Source organism: Harpia harpyja, chromosome 16 (assembly GCF_026419915.1).
Source record: "Harpia harpyja isolate bHarHar1 chromosome 16, bHarHar1 primary haplotype, whole genome shotgun sequence".
NCBI lineage: Eukaryota > Metazoa > Chordata > Aves > Accipitriformes > Accipitridae > Harpia > Harpia harpyja.
In genome coordinates, this window is record NC_068955.1 from 14,588,551 (window position 1) to 14,602,403 (window position 13,853).

Consider the following 13,853-nt stretch of genomic DNA (forward strand, 5'->3'; position numbering starts at 1 on the left):
CATGATATAGGCTACTGTTTCATTCTTACTGACATGTATGTTTTCTTAAAGTTTCAAAATACGTATTTGAAGCATTTTTTTAAAAACAATAATATGTATTTATATTTTAAATGAAATCCATAAGTTTTCACTTTTCTGAAGAAACTATGTTATCAGTCTCCAGGAAATATAGCTAGCTGCTTTCAGAATCACACAGGAAGTTTTTCACAGCTGTGCATTTGATTTATTCACCTATCAGTTGATGCATAGAACATCATTGGTCTATCTTGTCAAACTTTTGTACAATACAATAGCAAACAGAGTGTTCTGCTTGAGGCAGCAGGTTATTTTGTTCCTTTCTCCCAAAAAGTTGTGTGTAATCTAGGATGTGTCTCATATTTCAGCTGTGTTAGGCAATCTGCGTTGATATATATGAATTCTCACGTTAAGAGTACTTTCTGTGGTTAGTGCACAAGGATCCCAAAGGGGAAAGGATCTATAGGGAAAGTGCAGATTTGTTGTCTATCATTGTTTGCTATTTCAACCAAATTTTTTCCTCTTATTTGCAGTAATCAATCTGGAGCTACTTGTACCATTACTTTTCTGAGGTCTACCCAGCCTTCTCTCTCTCTCAAATGAAGGTCATAGGTAATACAAGGTTTGTAGGTAGAGATAATGTTTTATTGGCTCAGCTGGCATAATTGGAAAAATTAGGCAAGCTTTTTGGCATGGAAGCCCTCCAGTCATCTTCAAAAAAAGGGGACTAAATATTTTGCCATCAGAGAGTTATTTTTTAGATAAGCCTACCTAAGGAAGTGGTAAAATCCAGCAAAATCCTACTCTCCTAGCCCATTCAGCTGAAGCCAGGAGGACTGGATTTGCCCACTCAGGACAGAATTTGGCCCACAGTCAGCTGCAGGAAAACATTTGCATCATTGACACTTGAAGAAAAATCCGGCATTATTCTAGTGATATGTTTAAAGGCTTGCTTTCTCCATGTACTTCTATTCTACTATAGACACTCTAAACAATTAGTACTACTACTATAATATTAATGATAATATTATTAGTGTATATATATTAGTATATATAGAAATATATATGTCGTGGTTTAACCCCAGCCAGCAACTAAACACCACGCAGCCGCTCACTCACTCCCCCCCACCCAGTGGGATGGGGGAGAAAATCGGGAAAAGAAGCAAAACCTGTGGGTTGAGATAAGAACGGTTTAATAGAACAGAAAAAGAAGAAACTAATAATGATAATGATAACACTAATAAAATGACAACAGCAATAACGAAAGGATTGGAATGTACAAATGATGCGCAGTGCAATTGCTCACCACCCGCCGACCGACACCCCGCCAGTCCTCGAGCGGCGAATCCCTGCCCCCACTTCCCCGTTCCTATACTAGATGGGACGTCACATGGTATGGAATACACCGTTGGCCAGTTTGGGTCGGGTGCCCTGGCTGTGTCCTGTGCCAACTTCTTGTGCCCCTCCAGCTTTCTCACTGGCTGGGCATGAGAAGCTGAAAAATCCTTGACATTAGTCTAAACACTACTGAGCAACAACTGAAAACATCAGTGTTATCAACATTCTTCGCATACTGAACTCAAAACACAGCACTGTACCAGCTACTAGGAAGACAATTAACTCTATCCCAGCTGAAACCAGGACAATATATATGTTGGTAGATGTAAAAGGGACTTGTAGGACTGACTCCCACTAGCTGTGCTGGTGCAACTTTGTTTTTTTACTTCAAGTAGAGCATACTGTAGTGTTCCATTTACATGTCTATACACTGCATAGAAGACATATACCTATGTAACAACCACGTAGACAAATACTAAACAAGCAGTCAGTATTTTACATGTAAACACATCCCAGAAAAGCTCCTGGGTCTTGAGGGATTGCTCCCAGCAGGAAAGATTGGTCCTGCTGGTATTAACATTGGTGTGTTTGGGGCAGTGGTGGTTATTTTACTGAGTCTGGTTTCATGGTAGGCTGTTTCAGGGTCCTCCACTTCTATCCATGCGTGTGACATCATTAGTTGCTCGTAGTGGACAAAGTCCTCCTTCTAACTGGAAAAACTGCTTTGCCCTTGAGTTCTGCAAAGGTTGAAAGTAGCTGTCATTTTATCCCTGATAATAAATCTCCTATTCATTTTGACAAAGGCTTAGGTATTTAACAGGCGTCACACAAACTGAATCCATACAGAGCAAACAGTCAGACAGAAACTGCCATTGTGGATGAGTTGTATTACCTTCAGCCTTGTGCCTAAAAATGTCATTGAGGTGTGGTCTTGGCTCTACTCCAACACAATGCACATGCTGACAGATCAGAGCCTTGTAAAATAATTGCTGGTAGATAAAGTAAATCCTCATCAAAAATGTACTCTCTGATTAAAAGATCAATATCAGTAATCAAGACACTCTGTTTGGAAGCCATGTGAAGGCTACAGGAACACAGAAGAAGGACTGGGAGTTTTGGTTGAAATATTTCTGTAAAAATCATGCAACGGCATGAGTAACATTCCTTTATAGGAGGGAATGAGTAGCAAGAAAAGGGCGAGCCTACTCTGTCTACTCTCTCTCCCTCTGTTTTTCCTTTTTTTCCTCTCCATGTCTGGGGTTTTTTTTCTAGTTTTCTGATTGCATTTCATTAAGAACATTTCCATTTGGGACTGTGGGGTACTGGTTCTTAGTTGTCAACTCAGCAACTTTCTTGAGAATTTATGAAACTCTAAACTCACAAATAGCTGTGTTAGAACAACTGGGATTACTTATGTCTGTAAAGTCAGATTCCACTTAATACCCAATTCCAGTCCACGTACTTATTCAGAAAGGTAGTTTAAGAACATATGCATTTCAGAATAAACTAAATGCTTGCTTTGGCATTAGTGTTACCCCAACACCTAAGAACCCCACTCACATGGACTAGGATTTTCCTGTGCTAGGCACTATAATATACTATGGTCTGAAGCAACTCTTTGAAATATGCACATACATGCTTTGCCAAACTAGATTAGAGTTTCATTTTGATTAGATCTCTCTGCATTGTCCTATTATTATTTATCTAGATATTTATTAAGCCACGGTGGTGTAGTAGAATGGCATACAATTACTCTCTGCTGTGCTGTACAAACATGAAACGTGAGAATTCTTAGAGATAAAAGGTAATATAAAGACACGGAAGAGAGGAGAGGGAGAACAGTAATAGGCATCTAAGGTTACCTGTGCTATTTATGAAGTTTAAAGGAAACAGACAACTGCCTGAAACTGGGATTTTGCTAGTCATGTCAGTAGTAGTGTGGCCCCTGCTCTGCTAGTTTTAGGACAGTAGTCACAGTGTTCACGGAGTGAACAGCAGTCATGAAACAGGGCAGGGGGGGTGGGGGCGGGGAACAAAGCTGACTAGAGACAGACACTTTTCTTAAACTCCAGCAAGCAACGTCATTTAAAGGAGACTGAGGTACAAGGATGTCCGCACACCACCTCCAAGACAAATAAAATTCAGAAGCGTGACGTCCTTTCCATGGCTTGCCCAGAACAGTACAGAAAAGAATTCTTTATACAAATAGTTATAACATCCCATTCATTTTCTCACTTGCTAAGCTCTTTCTTTGACATGCTATGTTGGCCACGGCCACAGATAGAGTATTGGGTTGGATGGACATTTCCTGTCATCTACTGTGGTCATTCTTATACTAAATTAACAGAGTGGAAGTAGTTCTCATCTGGATAAAACCAACACCAACTTACCTACTGTTCTTGTTTTACGTTAGTGTTGGGGGAAAAAAACTCCAACTTATTAGCAAAGCAAACACGTATTTATCAGAAAGGTTTGATTCTGTTTCCCAGTATCTAGTTTACTTTTCTGCTGAATTACAGAATTAAGAGTTTGATTTGGCATCCATTGAATGTTTTACCACACAATGGAAATACTGGGATCTCTCTGAGCTAAATGTAACAACCTAGGATGGCATCAGCAGTTGTATGAACAGCTTGAATTCTTGTAAATTCTAATGAACAGTGTTTTGCTTTTCAAGTGTAGTTGTCAAGACATGCTTTTAAAACAGAAGTGAGATCCCCCCAAATTCCCTTATCCTGCAACACGTTGATATGTTAAAAGATATATCAAGCATTTTATTCTTGCCACTTTCTAAACAGCTGGATCATTCTGATTGAAATACTTCCTGCTCCTCCTTCCAAAAATACTTGGCACAAGTAGATCAAAAGTCTGTAAAATCTCAACTAAATGATTAAAAGCTTGACCAAATCATAGCAGTTGGAAAGAGGGTCTTAGCATGGAAAATGTTGTGTAATCACATCTGGCAGTGCTGTAAGGTAAAGATATAAGAAGATTCAGGAACAAATCAAAACTACAGTTGGTCATGTTCTAGCTAATGTATAACTGATAGTTCAAGACACTAATTCATATCAGTAGATATGCAAGTCATTCAGCTTCCACAATTCTGCATTATACATTGCCTTGGAATAGGAAGGTTTTTGCCCACTTAGTAAGCCAGCATGTGAAAGGATACAATCATTATCAAAGTATACATTATTAAAGGATTCATAAAATTTGTACGAGCTTCCATAGAAGTCTCTTCATTGATTTCAGCGGGAGATGAATAATGTTCTACATATGTTAAATTCTTACCCAGCTGTGAAGAATAGAGGATATTTAAGGTTATTGCTAAAATACAAGTCCAAATTCTTATGTTTTAGCAAATTAGCATAATTTAAGAAAAATATGAATTTGCATAGATCTTTGTCATCACTTTCATTATCTGGATCTCTGGACCACAGAAAAAATACCCAAACACAGTTCTTTTCCCAAGGCGTTCTTCACTAAATCAATTCAGCTAATCTTCCTGCCTGTAAGCCCACAGGAACAACTTTCCCACATTAACATTCAAGGGCCATTGAATAAAAAAGGTCTGAGGAAAATTATTTTTTAAATAAGTTTTGGTGTAGAACTAAATTACATGCATAAATATACTTACATTCCTTTATCTTTATGAGCAAATATTAAGTAGAAGAGTGACTAATTAGCAGGTACACCCAAAAGAACAACCATAAGAGTTTCCTGACATTCTCTTCTCTTCTCCTTGGTTTCAAAATATAATATACCAAAGGTTTTGCTCCATTCAGAACTTTTATATGGATTTGATCCACAAATATCCTACCAAATAATTCTAGAGCCAGATGTCTTCTTGGGTACAGCTAATGTCTCTGATGTACAGAATGACCTCATTTAATTGTTTCATGAGTGGTCAAACTAGAAATTCTTTTCCAAAGTCCTACTTGTCTTTGATCTTGATATATACAGGATGTTGTTTCTGTTAGGAGCAAAGTAGCACTTTGGAAAAAACCACTGGATTGTCCAGGGTGTATATACACCATGCTCTGTGGTTGAGACCACCTTCGCCTTCATGATTAAGATGTGTTAATCCAACAATAAGTTTTATTACATACAAGAGTCCCAAAAGGTTCCCTCACAGTTGACATGATTATGTTCAAACTGAATGCAATGGAAAAACTCCTTATCAACTTGAAAGGGAGCAGAAAAGAAGTCAATTTATCTCTCAAATGTATAAAATGTACCTAAAAAGTCCTTGAGTTGGCCAAGTTTGTGGCTTGAAACTTTAAACATTACTTTGAAATTATCTTTGGAAATGTCACGGAACCACTGTACCAAACTGAGGGCTGCTGTGATACTGAGCTGTGACTCATAAAGGATAGACATAAGACATTGCATATGCCTCCATGTATGGAAGGACATGTTTGGCTTCATCTGAGCAATACTCATTACAGTCAAAGCAGGAGGTGAAACACCGCTTCCACAAGTAGAACAAGAGAGGACTAGTTCCTTTGCTCAGATTAGGACAACCTGAAAGCTACTTTAATTTGCTCCTAGTGCCAAGATATAACAAAGTCATTGCAGGTGGAAGAGCCCATTCCTACCCTCTGCACACCAAAATCTGGGGGGAAAGGTTAGCATGTTAAATTAGCAATTTTCAGTAACTAGGGTTTTTTACTCCAGTAGCAACCAGTATCAAGTACCTATCATACTAGTATGTAAATGTAGAGACATTTATAATAAAATTCTTTTAGCCATGCAAAAGATAGAAGGGAAATCACCCACACAGAGGAATTTTGCACATTAGCATTCTGCAAGGAAATCATAAAGTTGAAAATAAATTCAAGGACTCCTGACTCTCAGCAGACTGCCATAGCCACTTTTGTAAGACACCGTAGCCCCACCAGATTCCTGTTAATGATCACACTGCTACTTTGATTCTGAATTACAGCCAATTTATTTTGATATCTTTTCTAATAATGTTTCTTGCAATATACATCAAGTTTCTTACTGTGAATTGTGTCCTACCCATGTTTATACTCAGACATACACAGAAATACCCAGCTTTTGTTTCCTAAGTACTTTGAATGAGTTGCAAGTGGTTTGAAACAGTTCAGCTGCTTTACCTACCCTATCAACAGATGGGTTAGGAGAGATTGACAGGTTGTTTAACACACTTCATCTTAGTCCTCAGCACTGGGTATATGGAATATTATGCTCTACATAGACAATGAGCTACACTGTCTCAGGATAGTATGGGTATGGGATACCCTAAGAAACATGTAATGAAATTATCTGTAGCCTCCTTTTTTCATTATGGTGGGAAATTTCAAGCACTTCTATATGCAATGCTATTTAATAAGCTACTTTAATATTTACTCATGACTTAGATGCTATCAAAAGAAGTTAGAGTTAACAGGCTTGAGTAGTTACTTGAGCTACAATAAGCTGCACACAGGAATTGTTATTATCAGAGCTGGAAGACACATCTTTATGGAACACAACTGTATTTCTGCTTCTCCAGTCCCTTTCCTGATATTTCTGCTTCTTTTATACCCATATTATGCCCCTCTTCACTTTCCCTTTTCAGAATGGCAAGACATGCTTCTGCAGTGAGAAACAGTGATTGACAGGCTGCTTCAGGAGTACGCGGCAAACATATGTCCAAGGATCTTATTTCCACGAAGGGCCAGAAAGCATGAGGTGCTCTTGTGTGGAGGCGTTTATGAAGCAATAGGCAGGGTGAATACTGGAGTACAAGTAGAGGTGTTGCAAGCAGCATAGGTTGAGTTTAAAAGGAAGTTGGAAGGCCATTTGGTAGGACGTTTCGGTGAGTACAAACAGCTTGGAGTTGCAGAGGAGGCTGTTTGCTGTCTGTGGGTAACAGTGGGATTGAAGAGTTAGGCAAAGGGGTGAGGGCTGCTGTAGAATATGCAGCTGAGGTGCATGGAAATCCATCAGCAAAGAAAAAATAGAGTGGTGAAGAAAAAAGCAGTGTGTAGCCCTTCACACCATTGCCTGCTGTTTACTGAAAGAGAACCAACAAGCTCAGCAATGAGATGGCAGCAAGATTTTTGTTCCCAGGGACTGGTTTTCATATTGAAGTCTACCCTTCCTACATAGGATCCAAGGAGTTCATACCTTAACTCACGAATTTAAAGAGACCATATGTGCAGTGACATGAGTTTCACAAAGAGCCTGTGATAGGCAGGTATTTGGATGATGACCTTCAGGATCTCAGAGCACCTCTTCAGTATTGTATAGCCTCCTGTCTTAACTAAGCCACTTTAATACCACACTATCTGCATTTAATCTGATCCTCAAGCTTCTTATCTGTAAGCAGGGTACCTGAGTACCTTTGGCTATGACATACAAGAATGTAAACGAGATGAGAATCTTGCTCATTATATTCAGAAAGCTGCAAGAATAGTTTTTACTGTTCTTTGCAATGTTTCTACAGATCAGTCAGCACCATTATTGAATGTGGTCCTAAAATACAGTTGAGTTTGGATGCAATAAAATTGCTAAAGTTGTGGAGACTCCCTTCTTCTTTACAGACATATGCCACAGAAATGAGAAGAAGTGAAGCCTGGTTCATTTCAAATTCTCTTTGGGAATTTGAAACTAGAAGTGAAGAAACAAACCCCCTTACAGCTGTCAGGATCATCTCCTTCAGCGGCTGCAATATATTAATTATGGTAAACCAGCAGAGCAGCATGCATATACGTGCATACATCAAAAGGTTACAATGTGCAAATAATAAATAGAATGGGTGACTTGCAGCCTCTCCCAGAGCAAAGCCTGACTGCATGAGATCCATCAACATTCTGCTTTGACTGGTCATTAAATACCATATGCAGAATGGCAATTCATTTAAACCAAGTGCGAGTTGCTTTGCATGTTCTTTCTGTTTGTAGGGAACAATACTTAAAATTAAAACTCACCTCAGCAGTAAAAGAATAACAGTAAGTAATACTGCTCTATTACTTTGAAACCTTTTGCTGCAACTAGAAGCAGTCAAACAGCGCAGTCAGAGAAACATCAAGATTCTTACCGTGAATTGTGTCTTATCCACATTCATACTAAGACATAAGCAGAAATACCCAGCTTTTGTCTCCTAAGTACTTTGAATGAGTTGCAAGTGGTTTTAAACTCAGTTCAACTGCTTTACCTACTCCAGCAGTGGCAGGCAGCACTTTGATGTCCCATAATTCTTGGTTGGTCTTAAAGGATGATGTTGCAGTCTGTGGAAAGCAGGAGCTTGCTTACCCCTATTCCTGCCTAGCTTCTTTGTCTGATTAGACTGGGGCAAGGGAAATAACACCAAATTCACATCCATTCTTTGCCTCTCTCATTCTGTTTGCTGGCTGCAGAACATACTCAGCGAGCAGGTGCTGAACTCACCATCAGCCTGGACTGTGTTTTGAATGTCTAGTCCTTACTAGTGTTTTGACAGATAGCATTCAGAGAGCATTGTAACAGGGTAATATAGCCACAGCTACACAGCTCACAGCCCTTCTCCCCCATGAATATGGCAGCCCTTGTGATGTCTTATGTACAGGACAATGCCTAGGGATTCAGAAAATTCTACTTTTAGGAAGGATTTGATGAAAGATGACTATATATAGAAAAAGGAATTAAACTAGAACACCGATTCCCTGTCCCTGAGCGGACAGAAGAGCATTTAATGATCTCATGGTGATTTTTAAACATTAAAGAGGAGTTCTGAAATTGAAATAGGAATAAGTAAGGAAAAGAAAGATTGAAACAGAATTAGTAGGAAAGGGAAAAGGCTTACAGGTGCTACTGCAGCATCTAAATGTGCTACAAGAAGAAAAGGAGGGCTTGTATGAAGTCCTAGAAGCTCCCTCCAAAAAATTTCATGCAGCAAATGTTAGCTATAAAAGATGTGTTTTCAGTTCATGTACCCAAGAATTTTGAGAAGCAATAGATCATAAACCACAAAAATTAATTGATTCCTGTAATTGTCAAAACTTTAGAAAATAATTAAACTCATGGTGGATAATCTTGCACAAAATGGTGATGAAATTTTGCAGCCGGGTCATTCACTGAGCCAGTTCACTGTGGGGGTCATAAGAGTGCTGGGGCTGGAGCAAGGGAGGGAGTGGTCATGTGTAGCCACTGCAGGGGAAAAGGAGATAGCAGCAGCTCTGCTTTAGGTGGGTTTGAACTTCTTGGGAACCACGTCTTAAATAATGGGGTAGAACGGGATGTCACAGGTGTCACAGAGGAGAGCAGTGGGAGGAACTGCTGTGGTCGTCTGCACTGATCATTAGCATCAGCCATTACAAAACAGATGGATTCTGCTGCACACTTGGTAGCCCACAACAAAACTATATTGAGCTTTTATTTGCAAATTGGGCTATTCCAGGAGTCAGTTTGTGTAAGACTTTTCTCAACTTGTAGATTTGTCTCATACTCTCCATTGATGATAGAGAGAGAAAAAGGGAGCAGAAGACCCATGAACTGAAAACTGAATTGTTGCATTGTTGTTTGTCTGCTCACGACAAAGCCAGGTAACTTCCATTAATCTGAAGAAAAGGGCAGACAAGGAGAATAAGGGATGATAAGCTTGACTCCTTAGGCAGAAGTTCAGCTGAGCCTCTAAACTCAGTCAGCACTGCAGACAGGAGTTAAACTTAGATCCTGGTCCCCACATACGGTCTTCAGACTGAACTTAAAGTTGCCTACCAATATGGGCATAAATTTAGTCTGTCAAGCATTGAGGATATGCGCAGCACTAATAAGCATACTCAAATCTGAACAGTTTTTCATAGAACAGATGCAGAAATGACTCACCAAGTATCACTGAGAGTGTCTCTTAATACAGGGAAAAATACACCAAAATGTGTTCAACAGCGGATTCTGAAGTAGCCAAAGAAATGCAAATGAAAACTTGAGGGTGCTTTGGAAAAAAAGAATTAATACAATGAGGGGCTACATGCAATTACTGGGGCAGGAGAAATAATTATGCCAAGCTTGTGGAGAAGAAAAACAAAGGAAAAAAATGAACTATATCTAAGTCTCCCACCAAGGATTCAAAAGGCCAGATTTGGCTCATGTATGTTATTAGTATCGCACAGAATAAGCAATTTATGAAATGAAGAAAAGATGCACAGGCAAAGCAAAAGCACAATAACATGTAGGACAGTGAATGCCAAACAGATAACAAAGCATCAGTGGTGATATTAGTCCAGAAAGGCATACTCAGCACTATGCAGAAGAGGAAAACAAAACTGAAATATAGCCAGAAAAAAACAAATGAGAGCTATAAACACCATCTTAAAACTGTGAGAACCAAGCAAATACTGAAGTTGAAAAATCTACCAGCTGATTTTTTCAGATAGCACGTACAATGGAAAAGTTATGCTTTCAGCTGAATTAAGTGTGCAATGAACCTAAGGACATTAAACCTGGTAAAAATAATTCACCACATACATATATACATTTTCCCAACTCTAAAAAAAAAAAGCACGCAACAGTCAAAAATACTGAGATAAGACAAGGCATGGCAGCTTTCTGGCAGCAAAGCTATTAAATTTTTTCCAGATATTTTTACAGGATGGCAATTAGACAAAAAAATTATTCAGCCAGTACAGCTGAGTACTCACATAGTTAAAGCCCAGGAGCAAGAATTACAATAAGAAAGGTGTTGAGCTCACCTGGGTTACATACTGACCATGTAGAAGTCAAGCAAGCTGTGCACTTAAGAAGATCTATTACATTTGAAAGCCACAACATGAATGACCACATGTCATTAATTCAATTTGAAATGCAGAGAAGCCATTGTTGCCAAGGTATTAGACATGAGTTTCATTTATTTTTCTTGCATCTTTCATTCCCCTTAGTTACGGCAAGCAGAGCAAGAGCTCTGCTGTTCCTTGCCTGCCAACTGTTCAAGATACCAGTTACAGGCTCCTTTTCCAGATCCTTTAAAACAGAACCAAGAAAAGGGAAGACAGCACAACTGTGCACTTAAGGTGTCACTCTGTAATTAAGGAACTATGACTAATGTCACTGAAAAATGAGGCAATTTACTTCATTTCTTCTAACCTTCACTACTTTTAGCTCTCACTTGTTTTCCATGTAGATGATCTAATCTCTACAGCCAGAGTTTTCTTCCACACTCCCTAGTACCTTGCATAACCAGTGCTAAAGTTACTGTAGCAAACTAAAAAGTGCTAATAACCATATACAGCAAAAAGCTCATCTGCCATTCACTGTAAGAGTTTAACACTATCTCCACATGCTTTTCACTGTGAGGTGAAAGCTGTGCGCAGCTTTGTTTTCCATGGAGAAATGTCTCTGAGATTTCTCAAGTGGTGTGACACGTTATACTAAAGAGAAAACAGACTGCATCACCTATTCCAAGAACCAGGGAAAGGAGCCTATGGACAGAGTGTGTCCACCAGTTTCTTCCACAGTGGCAGTGCATGTATTTATTAGGGGGAAATTAACAGGCCATTGAAAAAAGGGTGGAGAGTGAGCATGAATCCCTGAGTAGGGCTGGAAAGCGAAACCCTGGTGAGTCACCTGTAGACTGATGGAAGGAAAGAACAGTTGAGGCTATCGGAGAAAGGTGAGAAAAGCATGAGCAGAGCAAGCCAAGGACAGCAACTAAATCTCTACAGAGCTAGGTTGAAAGGGTGTGCTGGATCCTCTGCTTAGATTAATGCTAACTTGGTTTACGCTAATTGCAGACTGTCGTTACTTTACATTACTATCCACACCACAATAAATATTCTCTTCTCTAACCAATCCAACTATTCATCCATTTTCCCAGTTCACATGGCAGGCAAGGACTTTACAGCTCTGAAGCACAATGCAGCTTTACCCAGGTCCCAGCTACCTCTGGTTTATCACACTTGTAAGGAGGTAGAAGTTCACAACACCAGTGGAGTTGTAATTTGAACACAGAAGGTTTCATTAATAGCCTTAATACTACCACTTCCTAACTTCTGGATGCTTGCCTTTGCCACCCTCATATTATATGATCTACTTTCAGGTTGTAATTATAGTATTTATAGTATATATGATATCCACATTTTATCTGGCATTTGAAATTTTGCATTAAATGGGTATAATCAACATCTCAAATTTTGTCCCTATTTCTATGCAAGAAACTAGGAAGAAAAGAGAATTGGAAAGATAATATACATTGTCAGAATTATGGGTCAAATAACATATATTGGATTTACTGTTTACAAGAGGTACTTTTAGTGACTGATCCATTGGTATAGATTTTTGATACAAGATCAAAATAAGAGTCAGAAGTATATGTGTAAGCTGGATCCTTGGCTGTTGTAATTAATTTCCAATAACCTCCTATAACATGAGCTGGTCTATATCAACTTTACAAATCTATTCTAAATTAATTTATATGTTATTTGACACTGGGATGTCAAGATAACCTTCTGGGTTTCACGCAGCATTAAAACTGAGAAAAACAGACAAAAATGTGGGAAAGAAACAGAAATGCTTTCAACACCTCCCTGAACATTCCCTCCTCCAAACAAAAGTGCTTTGTTTTAGTGCCAGGCAATACCAAAACTGTGGTCCCTTAGTGGATTCCTGGTGTACATTAACAATAAAGACAGCTACGTAAGTTTCTGTTATTAAAATACTTGAAAATTGCTTCTGAGGTTTCTTACCCGTCATACAACTGAAGAGGACACCTTGCTCCTCCCTATCTACGTAGGTAGGCTTTTTTCACTGTACCATCTGGGAAACTCAAAAGTCCTCCAACTACTTTTTTTTTTAATCTACAAGAACCACTAGGAGCAACTGCCCATGTGGCTAATAAACATGTTTACTTAAAGCCTTCTGGTTTTCATGATACTCTCATCTACAGATATGATTCCCCCAGCAATCAGTAAAATCTCTTAGCCTGATAACTTTCAAAATTTCATAAGCCACCTAACAGAGTGACCTGAATTTCTTCTGTGCCTGTTTTGTTATTACCAATTTCACCCACTCCCTGTGGTGGAGAGGGAGGAAGAGAAGGAGGCTGTGTGGCTGGATAAGCTGAACATCATTTGAATATCACTGCTCCCTGGAGATCAAAAATTTCAGTCTGAGCAGAAGCAATCATAACAACTCCAGAATATGTAAAGATTTGAGAAATGTTTCTGAGCAACACCTTTTGAAGAACACCTTCAAATACAACTGGGACAACATTCACAACAGCTATATAATACTGTGCACTGGTGAAGCAGCATATTCAAGTTTGACGTGCATTGTTCTAGTCACAAAGAGTTATAATGAGTGAAAACTAAAAACTGTCTTAGAAAAAGAAATGTTTGATATTAGCACTCTGCTTAGCAACAACTCCAGTAAAAGAGACAGGGCAAAGGAAAAAACAGCCTTAACCCTACTGACACACCTAGTCATCCTAGCTACAGACACCCTCCTCACCTTCACCATATGAGTATCAAAAGCACTAATTGCCCCCTCAGAAAACTCCTCCCTTTATCAGTAGTCCCTTG